We start from the raw sequence: 24,999 nt of genomic DNA, 5'->3' as shown, positions 1-24,999 counted from the left end.
GAGGCTGGATTACTGTAACTCCTTGTTAGCAGCGTGTCCTAAGAGTTCCTTAAGAAGTCTCCAGCTTGTTCAGAACGCAGCAGCGGGATTGTTAGCTGGAACTAGCAGAAGAGATCACATCACTCCTGTGTTAGTTTCGCTCCATTGGCTCCCAGTTGATTCCAGAATCAAGTTCAAGATCCTCCTGTTAACCTATAAGGCCTTACATGGAATGGCCCCGTCCTATATTAAGGACCTCATAGTCCCTTACCATCCAATGAGAACACTTCGCTCGCAAAATGCAGGACTGCTTGTGGTTCCTAGAATTAGTAAAAGTACGGTTGGAGGTAGAGCGTTTAGTCACCAAGCCCCTGTCTTATGGAATAAACTCCCAGCTCATGTAAGAGAGGCTGACTCAGTTCCTACATTCAAAGCTAGACTGAAAACATTCCTCTTTGGACAGGCTTATTGTCAGACTAGTTAGTATTCAGAGATTATTTAACTTAATGTTAATTTGTTTAAATTAAACTTAATAATAACTATTTCTTTTAAAAGGCTGCTAGAAGTTGAAGCTGGGGTAACTATGGTGCACTGGGGTTCTGTCCTCTTTCCTTTTTTTACTTCTACCCTTCCTCTCCTCTATTCTTGATCATAATTTATCATTTAGTTCTCCATGCCTCTGTTTGGTGCAGTGCGATTCATGTATTGTCCCTCTTTTCCTCTCCCCTCCTGGGGAGTGGGAGTGCTTCCAGACTCCAGTTGGCTCATCCGTGCTCCAGTTCCTGACCGTTTACCTCGCCTTTGCTCCTGCTCCTACACCTGGCTGTGGATCCTGCCTCTGGCTCATCTCTGGCTCGTCTCTGCTCTGTACCTGACCGAGTACCTCGCCTCTGCTCCTGCTCCTACACCTGGCTGTGGTTCCTGTCTCCGGCTCGACTCGCGCCTTTGACTGTCCCCACAACCACGGCTGGATGAAGCTCGTCTGCTGGACTTTTATATATGTAGTTGTAGATTTAGATAAGTTAATTCTTCTCTAAGATTTCTGGTAAATCCCCTGTCCGTCCTGGGGGAGGATCCCTCCTAAATGTGGGCACCCCTGAGGTTTCTTCGTTTTTTCCGGAATCCGGTTTTTTTGGGAGTTTTTCCTTACCGCGAAGGGGTTCTAAGGGCAGGGATGCCAGTATAGCTTAGTCAGTTTGTTAGTTCATTTTAGTATTTTTCTATTGAACTCTTTGTATTCGTGATCCTTTTGATTTCATGTTTTACTTCGAAGCCCATCGAGATGACTGTTGTTGTGATTTTAGGCTATACAAATAAAATTGAATTGAATTGAATTGAACAAGAATTTTTTCCGCACAAAGGGGTTGGACATCATCCTCTCCCAAATTCTAACTCATGGTGCAGAAAGAAATAAACAAAATTTTTGAAATTACTAGTTAAAATAGAGTGAAGCAGCTAGACAACAAAAAACATGGACAAAAATCCTCACTTAAACCTCAATCTGCCCAGATAGGCAAAGAAAATGGTATCCCACAATTCCTTGCGCTGCCTTACATTATGACGTCATGACTTATTGACAGCTTTAAACCAAAGTTACATCCACTTAATTGAATTATGTTGATTGAAAGTAAAATAACTATGTCAAACAACTAAGTGTCATTCTTAAGTGAAATGAACTTAAAAAAACGATTTATTTTCCCCAAACTAAATAATTAAGCTAGATCAATGTAAAAAAGTTTATCTTTCCAACTACAGCCTAAATACTCTTTTTAGAGTGTGTCACAGAGTCACCCCATTTCCTATCATGCATCTGTTTACAGTCTCTCCCTCTAGCTTAGAGCTCCTCACAGCTCCAACCTAAAATTACTGGTGTGACAAAAATAGTGAGCAATTTTGGAGCTATTCAGCCGTACAAATTTGGGCCAGATGCCAGCTCAGACAAGGAAAATAAAGACGTTAATGGACTTAGAAGGTGCATCAGAGTGAAGTGGAGCATGGGGCTTGTGGTCCTCTGATTCCAGCACCTGCATGACAACAAAAAGCTTTTCCCAACTAAATTTTTTCATCTGCTTCTGATTCACAACAATTTTGACTAAGAAATACTCAGAAACACAGTTTCAAGCTGAATTTTTGTTTATGTCTTCTATCATGTAAAAAGACCATGTTTCCATGCTCTATCAACTGTAATCATGAATGTAAAGTGAGCTTTTTCATAGACATAAAGTGAGTTTTATTTTTTTAGAGGCTGTAACCAACCGTCACCCTTGAGGGTTGGCACTCCCAACCGTCAAGGGTGATTGCGCTCACCGGAACATTGGCAGCCGCATGCAGGCCTGCAGCTCGTTTTCCCGGGTTTTCCTCCTCTGCTTGTTTCACTGAAGTCTGCTGAACTTGATGGTAATCAGTCTGTGTTTGGCCTTCACGGCCCTGAATGACCTCTTATCACTTTTTGCGATTTAACTGCTTTTTTAAGGGTAATTTTGCCCCTGCACGATTCAGGAGGCATTTTTAGTTGCTCCACACCAAATATTCCATTTCATACGTCTAAATATTTAGTTGCAGAAATACAAATGTTTTGTTTGTATACAAACAAACAAACATCCCCACCATGATTTCAGCTTCCCTCAGGAGGCAAAAGATACAGAAATAGCATCCGGCTCCAAAGCACGGAAATTGTTGTGCTTGTTAAGCATCTGTGTTCATGACCTAAAACAGTTTTTTTTTTCAAAGCAGAAGTCCTAGTTTTTCATGTTTTTCAAAATGTCTTCTTATTTGGTTGGACAAAGAAAAAAAAAACCATGTATTTAACTGAATTTCAGAGATAGGAAATGCAAAGAGAAAAAGGAGATTGTCCTCGGTATGTAAAGGAAATAAAACTTCCTGATGTTGGAAAAAAAAGAGATAAAGACATGATTAGTTAAAAGATCATATAACAGCATTTTCAAGTTGAACAAAAATCAGATGGAAAAGAAATGGCTTCCATGAGGCTTCAGTTTGGCTTCTCCTGTGGAGACTTTATTTCCAGAAGCACTGAGGTCACATTATTTGGATATTTGTTTACATCCACAGCAGTGGCCAGTGATCCAAGGGTGACTGACCGTTTGCTTTGAGGTTAATTCAAGCATGTACACGGACAGTCTGGTATGCACAAGGCCATAGAAATGGCTTCTGTTCTCATTTGTGGCTTCCTGTCTGTCCCAGTGTTCCTCGTGACCTCCAGAGTCTGCTATGACCAGCTTCCCATCTGAAAACCAAGCAGGCCGCCAACTAAGCCCACAGAATTTGCTCCACTGTCTCATACTGTGTGGCTTTACTTCATCATTTTGAGTAGTCATTCTTATTTTTTGTTGTTTTGTTTGACATTTGATCATAGCTAATTTGAACTTGAACCAGTCACTTCTAATTGTCTCAGACGAAATTTTTGTTTGTGAAAGAGGTTAATCAAAAAAAAAAAAAAAGTTTATGGTCTAATTTCCCTCCTAAATGTGAATTGGTTTTCATATATTGTACTTTAAGTGAAACAAGTTAGGTACATCATGAATCTGTAACCATGACCAAAACAGTATAGTGTTATGGCAGAAATTTTAAGAATGTTCACATATGTAATTACTTTTTTTATCCCACCAATTTCAGACGTTATCTGACAGATCTACATCTAGTTCTAAGTAAATTAATAGACTTTTTTCTGCTCTACATTGATTCAGTTGAATTTAAACTTCATACAATTAGTTAATCTTTTAATTGGCCGACATGTCTTTGAAGTGTTGCAGACTTCTTATTTCAAAGATTATCTTTATCTGACAGAAGTTAAAATAGATGCACGAAATCAAACATACAACTAAATGAAATAGAAAAAACAGGGAAGGAATCCTAAAATTAAAGATTCTGACCTGGTTTATGTTTCTGCTTCTTGGTTTCCTTCAACTTCAGCAACTTCTGTGTTACTCATATTGATTTTTATACTCTATTAGACATCACTCTTAACCCTTGTGCTATCCTAGGCACTTTAACATTGGGAGTGCTCTGAACCTTTTTTCTTCAATGATTTGTGAACCTCACTGGTGTCCATGGATTACATGAAATCTTTCCACCTTTATCCACCTTTGTCATGGTAGGGAGAACACGTCAATGTAAGGGTGGGGTCATCTAAGATAGCACAAGGGTTAAAGCGGCTGCTCCGACCATTAAATCAAAACCTCCAAGCATGCAAAATTAATAAAAACAAGAAAATATCTGAAAATAGCGAGAAAACAGAAAACTTCAAAATAAAAGAAGTCTGCAATTAACAGACAAAAACCAGAAGTCTTTACTCTGCATATGAATTAATGTGACAGTTGTTCCCACACACCAGAATAATGCATCATATTCAGCAAAGAGCTGTCAAATGTTACAAGAATGCTGTTAAAGTTGCTTAAATGGTGAATATACTTTTATTATTATTCATTCATTCATCTTCTTTACCGTTTATTCCCTTTCGGGGTCACAGGGTTGCCAGAGCCTATCCCGGCCACTTGGGCGTAGGCAAGGGATGCCCTGGACTGGTCGCCAGTCTGTCGCAGGGTAGAATATCCTCAATCACACATCCATTCACTCTCACACTCACACCTATGGACAATTTAGAGTTGCCAATCAACCTATGAAGCATGTTTTTGGACGGTGGGAGGAAGCCAGAGATCCCGGAGAAAACCCACGCATGCACGGGGAGAACATGCAAACTCCACACAGAAAGGTCCCCCGTTGATGTGTTTTTCAGGTCCCCTGAAAATTATTATTATTATTTTTTTAAAATACACGTTTTAGCAACCGTTTTTTTATCTTTTTGTATTTATCTGTCGTAACTTAAAATTCGGACAAGGCTAACGTTTGGATCCAATTTTGTAGCTTCCACTTTTAAAGTTACGGGTTAATCAAAAATCGACATCACATTTTATTGGTTCCAACACGAAATTGTGTGTTCAAATGAAGTTGAAAGCAGCTGGAAATATTTCATAGAGGATGAAGTTAACTTTATCCACTAAAGTTAAAGTTAAAGTTAAGAGAAACTGGAGGAAAAAACGAATTGGACGCCACCTTTAGCCTTGTAGAGACTCTGCGGCCTCAAACAAGTTGGAGTTTCGAATGCCTCTGTTCTGCCTCATAAAGCCTGTTTTCCACGCTCTGATCCATTCACCTCCCTCACCAAATCTGAACATTGTATTGCTAAGAACAGACAGCTAATCAATTTGATTTAATAAACTCAAATGTGTGACTTAATGCTTTAGACTGTGACATAACAAAAGAACGATCAAACAAACAAAAACAAAGAGGTGGGAAAGAGGAGAAGCAGAATGATGGGAAGCCAGTTAAACAGTGGACATTGAAAAAAGCAATTGAGTGAAACAGAAACAGCTGTGGTGAATGGCAACAAAAACCTGGTGTGTTGCTTTCTTCTCACGGCACCATTATAAAACATTTTATGAGAAAAAAATAAGTAAAGAATGATCAAACTAAGTGTTTTACAGACATGATTTCACTTAAAAAACTACATTTATCTTTTTTGCTCGCTATACGATCCTCTCTTATGTGTAATCAAAAATGATAAATGCTTTTTAAACAATCCGTTTGTTTCTTCTATGCCTTAAAATTGCACGAAAAAGTGACCCTGAGATACAATAATATTTAGTGCATGATGTGATGTAAGGCATAAAAAACTGACAACAGCAGTGGATGCAGTAGAACAAAGGAAATATGGGGAAATGACGGCCTACATGGGAATACAAATAAAGCATAATAAATCACAGAAAACAATTCGATAATAATTCTTCATTTGAGCCCCCAGGGCTGTCTGCAAAGAATGTATCCAAGGGGCCCCCCTTTCTAACAATCATCTGTTTCTATTAACACCTTCTCCTTGGGGCAAACACTGTCTTTGTTCAAGGAAATTTAAGAGGGCAAATATCAAGACAAACTCAGTTTGAGTGTCCAAAAACTTTTGTATGCAACAGTTTTTGTTTAAAACATTCGCAACATTTTATATTCATATACACTTTATTTTATATTTTATATAATCATTTGTAATTTTTTTTCCGTTTTAGTATGTTTTTCAAGAAGCCAAAAAGCTTTTTGTTTGAATTAGCCAACTTTTAATTTAAAAATCATTGACGTTTTTTCAGTGAAAGTGAGTGATTTCATTATACTGAAGGATAGCAACTGCTGGGATTCATCTGAGAGTTTTTTTTTCCTGTTTTTGCAGAAAATCAATTTATTAAAAACAAGACCAAATCCATCTGTCAACAGCATCTTAGAATCAACCAACCATGGTCTATTTGGAAGTCATTTAAGGGCTGTTAATGTCAGTGTATATAGGAAGGTGGCAGCTGTGCAAGAAGCTTGAAACAAGTGAACTAAGACAGCTGTGGAAACAATTCTGTTCACTGCCAAATTCTAGAGTCACATTCTTGTTCAATATATTTTGGTAGATAAAGTCCAAATATAAGCCCTCTCTTGGGGGCGGCACATGTTACATATGCACGTAGGACCATCATCTCCCTCATTTGTGCAGATGATGCCACTAAAACACAAGGTCATGTTGCTGCAGTCTTTGCACTGGCTTCAAATCTGGGTTTTTTTTTGGCCCCAGACACAAAAATATCTGGTTCTGTGTTAATCACTGGCTCTGATCAAGCATTGGAGTCATTTTGATTACCACATATTTATGCCTACAGTTTAGAAGCTGCATGAAGTTTTGATTAGAGTTAGTGGGATCATTTTTCTCCATTTTTATATATATTTACTTCATGGATGACCTTCAAATTTAGAATTGCTTCTTTTCCCTCTTCTCTAATCATAAATAAGGCAAGAGGAAAAATTCCAATTTTTGGAAAACTTTTCTCTTTAATTATCCATCTAACACTGCACTCACTCTCTGGCTGCAGGTGTAATTGTGGTTCCTGAAGTCTCCAAAAGTAGAATGGAAGTGGGAGCCTTCAGCTGTCAGGCTCTTCTTCCATGAAACCAACTCTTGGGCGGAATTAGGGAGAATGACTTATTCGTTGGAGAACTTTATATGTATGTATTCAGACAGCTTTCGTGATCTCAAACAATACAAATATTTATGCATTCTCATTTCAGCCAGTTGTTCCATGTTGCACTGGCAGGTTCTGCATGTTGTCCCATGTAAAAGGAGGATTTTGATAAATGATGTTCAATGATACAACTTTCGGAAATCACATTGTTTGATGTTCAAAGAATTTATTTGTATGATGTTTATTTGCATGATGGTGAATCTAAATATTTAGTCAATAACTGTCAAGTTATTATTCCCCACTTGAAAGGGGAAATCATCCACAGAGTGTTCCAAGCAGGAATTCACACAACATCCAGACACACTTCTCCGTTTTGTTTTGTATTATTAACCAATTTCTTGAGAGGTTTAAACAGTCTTTGTCATGGTGAGGTGCCTGACAACGTATGGTGAAAAACCTGAACAAGAAACAATATTTTTTCAATTTACAACAATAAATATATGACAATCATCGAAGGGATAAATTCACGGCTCCACCCAATTTACACAAGTAATTTATTAAAAGTTAACTTCTTATTTACGAGAATTTATTGACAATAAAGCAATTTTGAAAGTTTTTTTTTAAATGGTTAATTTCAAGCAATCAAATGGGAGCCGGTTTAGCTCGTGCTGGTTTGCGGCGCCTTCCGTCCGTGAAACCAGGGTTCGAATCCGGGCTGCTCCCTGTTCCCTTCTCCACCTCCGTGCCGGCTCCAAGCCCGGTTTGAGAAGGTTGCGTCAGGAAGGGCATCCGGCGTAAAACATTGCCACGTTTACCATGCGACTTGTTCGCTGTGGCGACCCCTGATGGGAGAAGCCGAAAGAGGAAGAAGAATTTCAAGCAATCAAATAAGAATAATACACGAAAAAATACAATCATCGGTTATACATTCATACAATGATCTATCACAGTGAGGAAAAATAATAAATGAATAAATAAATAAATGTATTTCATAAATAGCAGCGTTATTATAAATAACATTCAATGACAGGCTAAACAAACATTTGCGCTGACGTGGCAGCTGCACTGTGCGTTTCAGCCGTTGTAGGTACCATAACCGTTCTGCCTGCAATGACCGTTTGGGGTTCTTTCGACTGAGGATAACGTCCCACTACGGTAACCCCACTTGGACAAACTACATTGAGTGGAGATCTGCTCGGGCTCTACCTATTTTCATTTCACGTTTCCTTTTATAACCTAAAGTTCTTTTCCCTAGTAAGTTGTGTCTGACATTATTCTTTGTAGTGTTTACAGAGAGATGTTGACAAAACCCACTTTGTAAAAAGTTCTGTGGCTGTTAGAATGAACCTGCTGCTCCACACAAGCAAACCGTGTTTTTGATCAGAGCAACTGGAGTCTCGTAGCTTCGTGTTTGCAGGCGGTGAAGGTGCTTTGTTATAGTGTACAGTCCGGAGAAGGGTTCGGAACACAGTCCGTTTAATCTTCCCAATAGTAAAAGCACGTTTAGAAGATAATCTCGCTTCATGTCGTAGCTCTGTTTGTTTACAACGGACCGCATAATTTCTTCTTCTATGGTAGTATCGTCATTTGTCCAGACCAATCACTATCTAATAGGTCGTCTGACCAACGGACAGCCAATCAGATAATGTGACGTCAGCACTACTCGAAGGACCCCAACAGTTATGGTACAGTGGATGACCATGACTGTGCCCTGCTCTACTATAGAATCATACCGGCTGCCTCCGTGGTTTTGATGCTTTTAACTAGATTTAGATGGATCGCAAGTTTCTCAATCTCTCTCTAGCTCCGTCTAACCTGGAGCTACGCGTGCACCTCATCCAAATCATCTCCGGTGCGCACAGCTGGAACTTTGATTGACACCGTGCCCACTAGAGCCTTACACTTCCCTTTTCCTCTCTTATTTTTAATTTACCCACTTAAATTAATTTTCTTTCAAATTTAACAGGATGTACTTTAATACTTTAGATTTTTACTTTTGTGTCCCCCCCCCCCCTTTTTAATTTTTATTTACTTTTAAACTAAAATCGCTTGCAGTTTCCTCTAGTTTGACCTAACAAAAACCCAGGTTTCTCTTAATATTTGTTAATGTAACCCTGGTTTCAATGACAGGAGTCAAATGTTTCCTGTAGGTCTTCACCAGGTTTTTATACAGTAGTTGATATCTTGGTCCATTTTACCATGCAGATTTTCTCCAGAGTTGTGATGTGTTTTCTATTGTTACTGTAGTCTCAGCTCTCTTCAGGTCATTGACCTATTCCCCTGTGTGGTACTGAGCTGTTCCCTCACTGTTCTAGAGATTATTTGCACCTCACCAGGTGAAATCTTGTTTTTACTCTTTTTTCTAATAATTGCTCCAACGGTTGATCTCCTTTACCTTCAGGTAATCCTAACTCGGGTCTATTTCCTTCTTTGTTCCTTTTCTCTCCTGCCACCTCAACAGTACCTTATCAGGCTTTCTTTCTTAAGCGTATGCAATTCACCGCCATTCTCTCCTTTATTTCCCACTGCTCTTCTCTTTCCTTGCCAACCATAATTTCCCCTTTGACTTTTAAAAGAAGCTGGACATTACTCGTTCCTCCTCATCGGTCTTCATTCATCTTCTTTTTCTGGTCTTCAGTATTTCTTTTTTTCTTTGGTTTCAGCCGCACATCTGTCCTATGTTGTGTACTTTGGAAGTTCTGGGTATGTGTTACCAAGCCCCTGGGAAACAACACCACTTTATCCAGGACAAAAACGGGCCTGCACTGTAGAATGGTGTCCCATGAGCAACACAGTACCACATGGCTCTGACCACGATTTCCCCATTTTGCTTCTTCTTACACCACCACACCACCACCAAATTCCCCTTTACTCCTCAGAAATGTGATGCAAGTCCGTCTCGTTGTAGCTTCCACCTTCATGAGTTTTTAGAAGAAGGAACAAGCCCATTTTTGTAATATCGATTTAATGCTCCTTCATTCTAGCTGCTACATTTATTTTTAATTTCTTGCTTTCCCTTTAGAAAATGACGCTTTTTGCAAATTTTTAGTAAACTTCTTAATTTAAAGCTTCACTAATATCCCACTCAGTGATGCTGTGAAACTAAATCAGGTTTAATTTCATTTTCAAGTTGTTTTGAAAATATAATTTAACATCAGAAAAAGACGACTCTTCACTGAAATTTTTACTCCGAGTGGTTCAATAGTTCCTATAACGCCAGACTTACATACTAACTCAACCATCAGCTGTAGAGCATTTCACTCAGAGCTTGGTCAGTAAAACCAGATATGAGGATTATCTGTGAATTCTCCACATGTCCACACTTTTTGAGAGGTTTCGGTATTAAGAAAAAAGCATCACAACCGTTTTTAGAAGCGAGCTTAACAACAGCAACAGTGTTTTAGTTTTAAATATTTTGCACTTTTCCAAGAATTTTTAAAAAAAATACAGAGTCAGAGGGCTGTTGGTTTGGAGTTATCTTGTTAATGTAAAAATATATATTGTTGGTTTGTTGGACCTCATTCGTTATCTTTGAGTAAATTAATGCTAAAAAACAAAACAAGACACAGAGACATTTGATTTTGGGAAAATGTGGTGTAAATGTAAGCTATAATTTAGCCATAAATGCAGATACTAATCGTTTTCCCTTTTTTTTATTTTTCAGAAGTTATTATTAAAAGAAAGGTTCCCTAAAGCTTTCATGTAAGTGTTTTTAAATAATTCTGTGAGTAACCCTTGTGCTATCCTAGGCACTTTGACATTGGGAGTTGAGTCATCTAGTCCAACTAGACAGTGCGCTGAACCTTTTTTCTTCAATGATTTGTGAACCTCACTGGTGTCCATGGATTACATGAAATCTTTCTACCTTTATCCACCTTTGTCATGGTAGGGAGAACACGTCAATGTAAGGGTGGGGTCATCTAAGACAGCACAAGGGATATGGAAGAGCATTTAGGTAATTGGTCAAGTTAAGCTTAACTGTGCATTTTCATAGGAACAGTCCTGCATAAGGTGTTTACAGAATTACTATATCACACTCCGTCTGACACTGTCTTTAAAATGAAAGCAACATTTTTTTCTACTTAAAGAAAAATGGATCTACTTTAGACAGGAGACGGCCACTGCTGTTTATTTAAGGTGACAAGGTTGCACTTAAACTGATGGTTGCCAGTTTAAGAGATTAAAATTTGCGACTTTTTTTCCAATCAGTTATCATTTAAATTGGAACTTAATTAATGTTGTAACACTACAAGATGCATTCTCTTTTCTGGCCCTCAGTTCTACTATTATAATTTGTAATATTGTTTAAACAAATAATTTTCACTCGTATTAAAATTATTCTTTTATAAAACGAATTCAACTTTTTACAGTCGATACAGTCTTCATTGATTGCCAAATCACTAACACATAAGTTATTAATGAAGACCAACCCAAATTTAATTACATTGTAATTATGAAGGAACATTTAGATTTAAGAACATTCACATAATTTTACACAACTATTTTTGAATATTTGCATTTTAAAAATTCCCTTCCATTCCTGAGGCATATCCTTAAGTTTTATTTTTACTTTAGCTAACCTCTTCCTTATCGTCTACATTTTGTTGCTCTTAATAAGTGAAAAAAAGAGTCGAAACATGCGTTGTAGTTTTGAAGCCGTTGTATATTGCCAGCACAAGGTCCTATTGCAGCTGTGCCATGAAGGAAGCTATCTTTTTTGTGAAGGTTTTTTCCAGCACCTGAAGCTAAAACTCACAAGTGACGAAACTATCAGGATGCATCTCTGTGCTTTGTTTAGCAAATGGTGCGGTGATAAATTTAGGATCACTTTAATACTGTAAATAGAAAAAAAACACAAATTTCTTTGTGTCCGGAACAGTTTCCTGCCTCAAACAGTAAACTAAGTTTAAGAACTTTTCTCAAGTGGAACTACTTTCTCTGAGTAATTGAAATGCCACAGGCGTCTGTGAGAAACTCCCACTGGAGTTTGAGCCAAGTTGGCTGCACAGTTGCTTCATGTGTTTCCAAGGAGTTGCATGGTGCTTTTAAAGGAATGGTTCCATGTTTTTAACCTGATCTGATCAGAACAATACAGGGAGAGCGCGGGGGTCAATTATGTAACCTGGGAGTCATTTCCCTGATTTTATTCACTTCTTGGCTTAAGCTTTTATCAAAATAGATGAAGTAGACAGCAAAGGGTGGAGGAAATGGTCTGTTTGAAACTTCTTGCTGCAACTCTTGGCCAGACTGCAAGCTTTAAATCATCCTGTATCACTAAATATGTTTCAGCACTATTTTGGGTGCTGCAAAGACAGAGACATACACAGACTTAAATAGATGCTACATGCTATTTTAAAAGTAAACAATGGATATAACCTTAGAAGAAAATTCCCAAATAAATCTTACTGATATGTCTTACTGTAATTTGTTCCTCCGTGCTTAAAAAAGGAGCAATTTCTTAATACAGGCTGATTGAGACTGAATAGGATATTTTGCTTGTTTTCCACACAGAACCCAAAAGAACATCATGATCCTCCACCACTGGTTATATGAAAGTGGTTTTTAGGAGTCTACAAATAAACACATAAGAAACAGAGATGTTCCAGCAAAGGCAGGAGAAACCCAGGAGGGTAAACAAGCCCACCACTCAAAACCAGGAGAGGGCAAATAAGCTGAAAGGCCATGACAAAGCTTGATTACTCTCTGGGAAAAGTGTTTATTTGTGAGGGAACTTCACAGGGTATAGTGACATCTGAACATTTATGTATTTGAATTTTGAGAAAAACAACAACAGATATAACAGATCAAGAACAAATCAAAGATTGATTGTTTTCTATACACAAAGTTCACAAAAAAACAAGCACATTTTCACTTTTTTATGGGCATAGTTTTGATTATTTTTATGTTCATTTTAACATTTGTCAATCCTGTGTTCAAATCCACATCATTTCCTTTAATTTAATATATTCCAGATGGTTGAAATTTTCTGAATCAACATCCTCCACTAATTAAGTTCTTAGAATGTTTATAGGAAATCTAAAACAGGCAAACTTTGCAAAATAAAAAATAGTTTTCCAAAAATTCTGGATTTTCTTAAAAATATTTTTGGAAAGATAAAGAAAAAAACGTTTTTATTGCATTTGACAGATTTTTAAAAATAATCTTTGTAGTTACAATGTAATAACACAAGTTTGACCACGCTAACAAAAATACACCACTGTGCTTTTTGATTGTCAGAATCAAGTGCCCTCTCAGGTGAGTTTTATGGGACTTTTCTTCCCTTCCCTTTGGCTTATTGTCCTGTCTTGAGCCCCCAGCTGCGTTGTTCTATGCACATGTGCGTTTCCTTCCCGTCTTTGAGTAGGTTTCCCATAGGAGCCTAATAAACAGGGGTCAGTGATTGAAGATGGATGATAGACTCTGCAGACAGTATGCATGGAAGTAAAACAACTGCTCATGTGTGAGTGTATGTGACATAAAGATATACAATTTTGTTGAAATGTCTGCAATAGCGGCCTTTTTCAACACTGTCCTTCTAAGGTTGTGAATGTATTGTGTTGATATACACAGTGTAACTATAGCGGCTGCATGTTTTCTACATGTGTAACATGACAGCCTTCTGTTCTCAACAAGGACACTCTCAGACCTGAGTCACAAGTTGATTGGTAACACTTTATTTTACAGTACAGTACTCACAGCATATTTAAGTAGTATTTACATGTTACTTTTTATGGGACCTACTGAGTACTTACATGGTATTTTTTTGTGTCTACTTGGTAATTACATGGTACTTGCCGTGTATTTATGTGGTACTATTTGGTTCATACTTACATGGTACCTACTGGGTATTTATGTTGTACATACTGGATTTTGAAATAATACCTACTGGGTATTTACATGTGTGCAGTTGTGACATAGAAGCTACGAAAAGCAGGCCACAAGCTCCCTGCTCCTCTCCATTCTGATGCATCCAAATGCAGACAAATAAATCCGTATAAAAAAAAAAAAAAATCCCCCTTCCTGCTGCCTTGAGATATTGCCTAAAGTGCACTCGCATTTTATTGGCTAATGTTGAAAATTGTCTCTTTTCTTTCCTTTTATTTATTTATTTTTATTTATTTTTTTCCCTCTTGAACAGACACGAGAGAGTAAGAAACAGAATTGCGATTCATTGTACGTGATGCACATGTGAAGAATCGACACTAAAGTTGACTTTGACTCTTTGACTTTGACTTAATGTCCATGTGCTCCATGGCAGTAAATAGCAATTAATAATAAATTAAAAGACAATCAGGAGAAGAAAGAAAAAAGGGAAGAAAGAGATCGTTTAGAAATTTTAACAGACTTAATTAACAGATTAGAAGAAGACAAGGACGATCTAGTGCTAACCCCGAGAGAAAATGATAATCTGGGTTGCTGGGCTGAGTTTGTTGCAGACGAGGCAAATAAACTGGACCATAAATGTCAAAAGAGGGTTAAGAAATTAAAGAATACAAAGAACCATTTTAAATCTGATGAAGAATTATATAAGGAGATTAAAGAAAACGTTATTGTGCTCAAACAGAAACATATATTTGAGATCAAACAAAAATGGACAGAAGTTGAAAATAAAGTAAAAGATATTGCGTCTCCTAAAGCCTTCCAAACAAAGTTCAAACTCTTTGACAGTGTCATTTCATTTCAAATGAGATAGAGTTGCTGAAAGAGAAGATCTTAACTTTAGAAGATGAAATACAACAACTGGAGAAGTCTTTTGTGGAAGACCAACTTGAAACTGGAAAAATTTATTTTGAAGGTGACAAAGACAAAATTAATCACGATCCTTCAGAAGAGCCTTGCCTTTTTCAGAAACCACCTTCACACTCAGCTGACTGGACAGATGTTAGACCAAAAGACAGAAACTCAACAGGGAAAGAAAACAGGAAAAAACACAAAGTGCTGAAAGCAGCCTAAGTGACTATTCTGGAACATGTAGAAAACACAAGTCTAAAAGTAATAACAGAATGTCCTCAGCAGAAAGTGATTTAGATTCATCTAGTTTGGATTCCATGCTAGAAAATTCTACAGCCCTCATTGGCATGGCAGATTTAAAATGTGTCAAATCAATTTCTTGGGTCAAAGAATGAACTAGCCAACAGTAACGGCCATCATCAAAGCACATCATCAGGTGACTCGGCAGATTCATCAAGCAAAGAAACCACAGGTTCAAATCAAAAGAGGCAAGATGCTGACAAAGAAGGAAGTAAAAGTGTTGTTTCTACAACAGATGACACAACATCCAATTACTCGGCAAATTCTCAATTGACGGACAATGACGCACCAGAAATACCCTTAGATGAATCAGATACGGATCACACAGAATCCATGGATGCAACAAGCAATGAAACTCCAGCTGCTGATAAAAAGGAAAATGATGCTGAGACAGAGGAAAGTACAAGTGGTTCTTCTATGCCAGAGTGTCTTTTTGACAAGCTTGAAACTACCAGAGTGCAACAGAGAGAAAATAAATGGGCATCACAGGCAAGCTCGTCAGAGTCCAGCCTGAAAGCCACAGGCAAAGAAAGCACGTGTACAAATGAAAAGGGAAAAGAGACTGTAAGAGTGAGAAGTACAAGTGATGTTTCTGTATTGGGCAGTACATTAAAAAACGTAGTAGATTCTGAACTGAGGAACATCGATCTGCCAAAAATACAATCAGATGACTCCAACGATGATCAGGCAGGCGATCGAGTATGCCAAACAAGCTCCAGTATAATGTTCATTAACAATGAGGAGGCACCGCAGTCAAGTCAGCAGGCTTTAGAATTGGAACTAAATGATAATGTACAGGAGCAGCAGGAAAACACAGCGACACACAAAACTTCACTTCAAAGTAATTGTGAAAATGACACAATGCAAAGTTCCAAGTCGGAAAAGACAAAAAAAAGCAAAGACAAACCTTTTTTTTTTAATGTTGTCTTTGAGATGGGGGCTTAGAAAAAAGTAAGGTTTAGGTTTATAATAATTGTCTAGTAGGATAATATAATAGATATTAGTGTTTATGAAAGTTAATAATAATAGGTTTGTAGGATAGTATAATATTAGATTGTAGGTTATAAAAAGGGGTCTGATACATGTGCAGCAAGCAGCACATGAATCAAGAAGACAAAGACGGCACAAGAAGAAAAAAAGTAAGGTTTATGAAGGTTCATAATAGTAGGCTAGTATAATACTAGATACTAGGCCTGGGGTGCACATTACATTAAATATACATTACGGTAAATATGCTTCTAAAAAATCTGTCAGCAAATCAAAATCCTCACCGAGAAGTACCTGACTTGATTGAGATGCAGAACAGCCAATTATATCAAATCAAATCGAATCAAATCAAATCATATCAAATCAAGCTTTATTTATATAGAACTTTTACAACTCAGGTTACTCAAAGTGCTTTGCATAAAAACAAAGAATAAATAAAAACAAAAGGTCAAGACAAACAAATGTTTTGTTTAAAACCTGCACAATTCAGACCCCCCCCCCCCCCACACACACACACATGCACACACCATGATAAAAATAATTATAAAATGATGCAATGTAAAAACCTGGCTTTGTACTGAAGTGGGGAAACAATATTTTGGGGACATATCCACATCAGTGACCTCCCACTCAAGTTCACGGAGTACAATATCACAGGGCCCCCCAGATCTGATCAAAAAAGCCAGACCCGGGAGATCCGACTGCAGTGACGCCGTTCACTGAAAAGGGTCAGTCACTGATGTGAAAGATCCCTGTGAGAAAAACACCGGAGTTACAAATAAAATAAAAAATTTAAATATATAACCCACAAACCCATCCCTCCATCCATCAGCAGAACTAGCTGAATCCACTTATCAGTCATGGAGCTCCCGCAGCCAACCCAGATACATTTGGACAAAGGCAGAGTGCATCCTGAACAGGTCACCGGTCCACTGCAGTATGTTGAGCCCGCTTGAATTCCTACTCAGTAACAATTTCAATAATTCTTAAAAGTTTTTCTGATTATTTTGACTTTTCCTTGTGGTTTTTACTAATTATTTTATTATTAAACTTTTAGATAATTTTCACATAATTTTCACAGATATAATGCATTTTTTATCTTACATTTTATAACGATTATTTTGGTAACATCTCTTTCTTTTTCTTTTCGACTGGTGGACCGGACGGAAAAGAAAGGGAAGGAAGCCCCAAGCCCATTAACACGACTGTCGTTTTGAATTTGGGCTATACAAATAAAATTGAATTAAATTGAATTGGAAGAAGAGAGAGCGAGAGGAATGTTAGAGAGGGGGGGGTAAAAATCGTGAAGCTGCATAAAGCAACAAGTTGCTGGATGTTTATAATCATTACGGTCGGCTTTTAAAGTTAAACAGATCTAGAGGGGGCGGGGCATGTCCACACACAAATGTCAAATGTTATAAACATACCTGTTAGCTCCAAAAATGTTCACATACAATAATGTCAACATGTTTATAATACAACTAATGTTCACACACGCATACTTATGCCTTCAGACCAACCCATGTGAAACATTTCACTCAGTCTCGCAAACTCTTTGTGCAAAAGTGAGATAGCACCTGTGCTCGAGTGAGTGTTTATGTTCTTCTAAGGTGGATGATGGAATGTAAAAAGTAGGAGGGAATCTCTTTCTTTTTCTACTTGTGTCTCCTCTCTTTTTATTCTTTCACTATAGGCAGAGTGGCTAGAGGGATCAGGCTGTGTGTAGTGTTCACCAGGAGGAGTGATGAGCTAAACCCAGTGTGGGTCTTTGGACAAAACCCTTCTACTGCCTACCTAGTTAGCCACAAAGGGCTCAGATCTGGGTCTCCATATACCGGTCCCAAGCCCGGATAAAATACAGGGTTATGTCAGGAGGGGCATCTGGTGTTAAGCTCTCTGCCAAACCAATGTGCAGAACAATGAAAGCTGAACAACACCGACAGCAGTCACCTGGTGTGCTTCGGGAAAGTGGTGGGGGCACATTTCGGGAGCACCATAGACATATTTACGAAAATATATTACATTTGACACACAAAAGAACAACCGTTTAATAAAATATGAATTCTTTTTTTCTGCTTCTTTTTCCTACCCGGAAACAACCTCAGTCTCTGAGCCTCCGCCTTTCACTCCTTGTGGGTGCCGCCCAATATTGCACTGGGCATGCCTTTGGTAAGGAATTAACACTATAATACATTTAAAAGCCCAAAAGAGTTGATTTTGCATAATATAGCCTACTGTACGCCCTTTAAGTTCCATCGTTATCCTTTTAAATGATCACCATCCCTCAACCCATTGTGGGAGTTAAATCCCCAATCACAGTTCCCAGCGTGACGGCTGTGGTTTCAAGCACCATTCCGGCAGGAACAATGTTAGGCTTTAGCAGTGTGGGAATGGAGCCTTTGTCGACTAGCACCGCACAAGACACCCCCTTTTTTATGATTGGGACATGGCAAAAGTCCCTAATATGAGTCCAGCCAATAACTCTGGTCCACTATGTGCTGTTGTCTGCTTCTGGGGGAGATAAGCGTCCCTTCCCCTGTTGTCAAGGTGGCCTTGTTTCAATGAAAGACCAGCAAATTGGGACAGGGTTCAAATTAACTGATCCCTTGCCAGCTCATGCAGGAGTGCAGCAGGCATGTGAGGATAGGGACTACTTATCAGGGTTTCGATTTCAGAGGCTAAAACCTGGACTGGTTCAGCTGTAAGTCTCTGCCTATTTGCCAGCTAAGACCACAAAACAGCAGGTTGGTTAAATTGCCCAAAACATCACTGCAGAGCTCTAACTGAAGCCTTGAAGTCACCCCATTCTGTGAACAGATGCTACAGCACTTTTCTCATGAACCTTGACACTAGCAGGGTCTGTGGCCCTTTGTTGAGTCATAATTGTCACTGCTGCAATATCCTGCAGTTGTGCTGAGCTGCATAAAAAAAAGCAGACGTAATACTTGCACTTGCTTGATTACTTTCTTTCTACTTTAAACATTTGAATACATTTTTGGCCTGAATGCCTCACAAAACTTGATTTGTAGGCTCACTTATCCCAGAAATGTTCATCGCGGTGTCCATGCAACTTGGAGCTCAGGGTAATCCTTCATGCAGTTTCCATGCTCATGTCCTCGTATGGTTTTCTCAGCATCTCTCTGTCCTTTGTTTGTATCAGGGGTGGACAGGCCATGTGAGAGAAGATGGGAGGACTTTTTCCCAATGGAGAAAAGGAGCTGGATTTGGATCAGGCTGGGGTCAAAAGACCTCATTCTCTAATGTACATCACTGATCATCTATTCTTAAGGAGTGGCTACTCTCAGGAGTATTGTAAATTTTATCAAAACGTATGTCACATTATCTACCTTTTTTTGTGCTTTTTATCTCTGCGGACATAATCGTTATCATCTGCTGGAAGGTATTCAGCTCAATTGGCTATTATGAAGTGGTAAGTCATTGACCCTCCTGTTTGTGAGAACAAACTGCTGCTACTGGATGTTGGTGTGCAAGAGTGAGGGAGTTCATAGCAGTGTTCCGACAAAAAGTATGGATTACCATCACATTCTTTCACATGCTTTTTATGTTTTAGAAAGTTTGAAAACCACATTAATTTATTTTCTAAACATTGTTTCTTTTTTTTATTACCCAGATCTCCATGCTCTCAGTTTTTCCATGCAGTTTCTCTCTACTTTCTTTCACCACCATATTTTTTCCTGTCCTTACTCACACTTCCTAATCCCATTTAACACACTCAAACTGAAAATGTTCCCCTCTTCCGCCTTCATCTTCTCTGTCCCTCTCCTTTCAGTGGTGCTTGGAGGCGTTTCCGCTCCCAAACTCCACACGAGCTCTGGTCTCCCCTGTGGGATATTAATAGGAAGGAGGAGTGGAACTGATATACACTCCCAGGAAGGACAAGGGTGGGAAGTTAAAAGTGGGGAAAGGGCCAATCTCCAAATTTTACCCGCAGTCATAAATCCATCCACCATGAGTTGGCCACACAAATACTTACATGTATGTAGAAATGTATGTTTTGGGCTTTTGCATCAGGGTTAATTGAACATGTCACAATGACAATAAAGTATATTCTATTCTATTCTATTCAGGTGTGAATTGAATTGAATAGAGGTGTGGTTAGAACCTTAAATGGCAGCTCTGCCACTATCAGTGTATAAAAAGGTGAAAAGTACTTGTGTTTGTAAAGTGCAATGTTTCTTTAAGGAAGGTAGAAAAATACTACATAAGTGTACACCATTCTTTATACACCATATATGTAAATGTCTTGAAGTTAAGCTAAGCCAACTAGACATATTGTCCTCTTTGTGAAGTGCTTCACCACTCACCCAAATAGATGAAACCTCTTTCATTCCATCATAAGCCTCATATTAATGTTGACAAAGCTTGGTAGAAGTTTGCATCTTCCTCATTGTTCTATTCTTTTTATTGGCATTTCATGTTTATTGTAAAACGATATGTACTGATACGTTTTTAAATATGTCACTTTTTAAAATCCAAGTTTCTAAAATTGTCATGGCTTTTTTGAGTAAAAAAAGGCATTTAGGGAGAAATTGCTATCAGAGTTTGAAGTGGCTTTCTTTGTTTATTTTTTAATTTTTATTTTGATTTGAATTTGTGAAGTGAAACCACAAAATTTTGGTTTTGAGCACTGCAATATGTGCACTCACAAACCTCTTTCAGATGCTGCAAAGTTATTCAGAAAATAGCTGATGTTGCGGCGGGACATCTGTGCTATTAGGGGTTAAAGAAGTGGAGGTCTGACGATGGACCATAAAGACTTGTGACAGATCAGCAAGTTTGCCTAAAAGCAACAGTGGATCATCCAGACTCAGAAAGATTTCCAGTTGTTGGATCAGAAAAGGTTTTCTTCCTCCTGGAAATTATGCGTTAAAAACATCTAACATGGATGTCCCCTAGATGTCCCCTATTGTTCTTAAAAAGTTTTTACCTTTGTTTCAAAGAAGCCAAGTAATCAGATTCCGATATGCCTTCAAGAAGTTAGAAAAACAGCCTTAGATAGTCTCACTTCCTTTTTTCGATTTGTTCCTGTTTTGTCTGACATAAGCAGAAGTCACCCAACCATGGCTTTTTTTAGTACGGACACTTTTGTCTTATATTTTTTCTGATTCATTGTTGCACCATTATGAACCTCAACATAAATCTGACGAAACAAAACCACTTTTCCACAGAGGAAGCTTAAACTATTTATCTCTCGTAGATCATAGAAAAAAATCAGGATGTGCTCCACTAAATATGGAGGTTTAACAATGACAATGTCAACATGTAACTATTACACCAGGGGTCTGTTCCAGAAAGCTTCATTAACTCACTATGTGGTAAACTCTGAACTCTGGGTCAATCAACCACAACAAAAACGACTATTAACAGTTAGTTTAATCAATTTCCTTCTGTTAACCAAGAGTTAAACTAAAGGGAATAAACCATGAAGCTGTGCAGAAATAATATCTGATACAGCAGCAATCAGATAAAAGAATGACACAAAGATATGAGCTCAGCATGGAATATAATCTAAAGTTAGTGGTTGCTGATTAACAACAAATTCTAGATCGTAAAGAAGCTTCTCCATTAATAACTAGTGGCAGGTAATAGCATGTTTTATTCTTTATAGGTGATTTTTCTTAAAGGATGTTTTTATTTTACAGCTTTATGGTGTTTAATAAGATCTTTTGTTGAAATTTAAAAAGATGAAAGCAAAAGTGTATTAATGCCAGTGAGGTGTAAAGTTGTTGATATTAAGGGGCAAATAGGTAAAGCAAGAGTTTTTTTGACAGTAGCAAACATCTTAGCAATTATACATTCATAAAGGTGTTACATGAGAACATTTTTGAAAGTGTTCATTTACCGGTAGACAGTAGAAGTTCAAGCAAACATGTTTGTTAAATTAAAGCTTAGTTCCGAGACTTCAATGTCATGTACTTCTGTCATGTTTGCAGTGCTGCTACAATATACTTCTTCTTCTCTTTTTGGCTTTTCCCTTCAAGGGTCCCCACAGTGATTTATCTTCCTCCATCTATCCCTGTCTACTGCATCAGCGACTCTAACATCAGGTCCAGCTGCTGCTGCTGTACAATACACACAATGCGAAAATGTCTCATAAATAAGCCTATAGTAGTAAATTATCAAAAATACACAGAGACAAATTTCAAAACTTTAGTAAAATTACCTGCAATCGTAATACATTATGGGATTTCAGCTCTGAAGACATTCTCTTCAGCTCTATCAGGTTTTTTAACAATAAAAATAACTGTAAATAACACAATGACAAAGGAATAAATTAATTTAACTATACAATGCAATCTATTAGTTTAGAGAGAATAAAAAAACTTACTTTAAGTGACTTGACTGGATGGAATCCAGACCACTCAGCATTAACCCACTCGTCTGTAATTGACCACTTTTGTGGTACATTTGTAATGCTGAGCTCAGAGTAGAGAACAAAATGAGATTTAAAACTCAATTCACACGAACACATTTCAGTTGAAAACCGATGAGTGAAATGGCATAATAGCAACAAGGTTTGTAAAGGTCACAAATGTATTTTGTAACTAAAGAAAAAGCTTTGAAGAAACTGAGTTGCTAAGGTTACTGAAATACTCTGAAAGATACTTTCATTTTTGGAACCAAAGCTTAAGCTTATCCACTAACTGACCCTTAAACTTATCCAGTTATGCCACATAACCCTCCTTTGGAACAGACCCCTAAAATATTAAAAACATTATTAAACATGATTAAAATTGCCATTTTGATCTCGGTGAAACTCTAATGACACTAGGATGCTTTTATGTTGGATAATTAGTTTGTTTTTGAAAGATGGCGGCAGTAGCAGAAGTGCTGTAAATGTATGTTTTGGGCTTCCAGGTTGAAAACTCTTGTGTTCATGTGTCACTACAAGTTTCTCCATTTTCCGATTCTACATGCAAAACGTGAAAGTGTGTTGAAAGTTAATACAGTTGAACTTTGACTAATCAGAGAATTTATCATCTGTGCGTTGTGCGCAGACAGAATTATATGACACCAAGTCTTTCATATATCGGAACAGAGCTGTGAAAGAAAAAGCCTGGAGCAAGATTAGCGACATTTTTACCGCTTTGACATTTCACACTACGCCTCTTTCAACTGTTCGTGCACAGTAGCAAGAAAAGAAGCAATAACACTATAGGCTAAATGCACGTAAGAGTGCGCGTTAAGCATGTCCAAGAACTCTCATTACATACCCAGTGTGAACATAGTATTCATTCATTCGTCTTCTTTACCGTTTTATCCCTTTAGGGGTTGCCGGAGCCTATACCGGCCACTTGCGGGCGAAGGCAGGGGACACCTGGACAGGTCGCCAGTCTGTCACAGGGTCACAATCACACACCCATGCACTCTCACATTCACACACCTATTGACAATTTAGAGTGACCAATTTACCTATGAAATATGTTTTTGGATGGTGGGAGGAAGCTGGAGTTCTCGGATGCGTGTTCTCCCCACGCATGTACGGTGAGGTCATGCAAACTCCACACAGAAAGGTCCACCACTGGTGGTCTGTTTCAGGTCCACCAGCTGGAACTTGAAACTGTGAAGCAAGAGCGCTAACCACTGCGCCACTGTGCAGCCCTGAACATAGCATTAAATGCTGAATTTTTTTCAGTTCAGGTTCTTCAGTTAGTTTTGGAGGAAACAATTTTATAGGAACATTGTTTTTTGGGTTTTGATTACTGAAATGAAAATTCCGCATTTAATGCTATGTAATGAAGATTCACCAGGAAGCACCCGAGTGAGAGTCCTTCAACACGATCTGCAGCAAAGCAACGACTCCACTGCAGGGCGGCAAATAAAAACCCTGATTTAGTCCATTGCTATGTAATGAACATAGCATTAAATGCTGAATTTTCATTTTGATCACTCTATAGTGAACCTCACAAGAATTGCAAGTTAACCTTTGACTTGTTTGGAGCAGTTCAAAGCCTATGTGAGCTCAAAATAAAAGTGTGTCCAAGAAAGTTGAATCTGAGGACTAAACACTGCAGTGTGAACATGCCCCGAAAGCCTCAGAGCAGACCAAACTACACAAACCCAAATGCAACAAATGTCGAGGATGCTCTGCAATGTAGCAGCTGGGATGTTGCAGCCATCATAATCACAGAGGTCAATAAACCTATAAACGAATGCATTTGATTTTTTTTCGTTTTATCTTTTCAAAAGTCATGTTCTTCATGAAGTCAGAAAACAGTGTTTGCAGTCATTTTTGTTTCCATTCAGAGACTCTGCAGCAAACAGCTCAGACACTGGACACGGGATAGGGATCCTGTGATCTCAGGAACACAGCTGAGTGCTGCTGACAGAACTGACAAGTGGAGGCGGAGATGGTGTAGACAGAGGTGAGTTAAGGGCAGATATAAACAAAACATTTTCTCAGACTGCTGTACTTGGAGACTATTTATGCACACAGGCAAACACACTAAAAAAACATTCTAATGCACATAACAATGAGCTTTTAGCATACAGCTTTCCTGTTAAATGTGCTCACACATGGGTTTTCACAAATACCCAAATAGAGTCATTGTGTTGACTTCCTTTTAAGCCATAGATCACTACTTACAACCACAGATCCAATACCTTCTTCTGACCAGGTTGACTCTAACCTGCACGCACATCCTACCTGAAACTAATCAGGAGTCTATAAATAGCATTTTCCATGATAAGGTTGACCAAAAATCCCTAATCAGAACTACAGCTTCTCATTAGGTCAGAAATCATTTTAGAAATGGTCCAAATTTGGTAATAAAAACACACAAGCACACAATTACTGGTGCAGCTGTTGACTTAGCCTAAATTCAGAGATCCAGGAGAAACCTTAGTTTCTGATAAAACTTTTGTTGACCATCAAATTGAAATTGATATAGCTTTTAACCCTTGTGCTATCTTAGATGACCCCCCCCTTACATTGACGTGTTCTCCCCACCATGACAAAGGTGGATAAAGGTGGAAA

Source organism: Oryzias latipes, chromosome 10 (assembly GCF_002234675.1).
Source record: "Oryzias latipes chromosome 10, ASM223467v1".
Taxonomy (NCBI): domain Eukaryota; kingdom Metazoa; phylum Chordata; class Actinopteri; order Beloniformes; family Adrianichthyidae; genus Oryzias; species Oryzias latipes.
The sequence above is the reverse complement of the archived record's forward strand: the minus strand, read 5'-3'. Positions refer to the sequence as shown.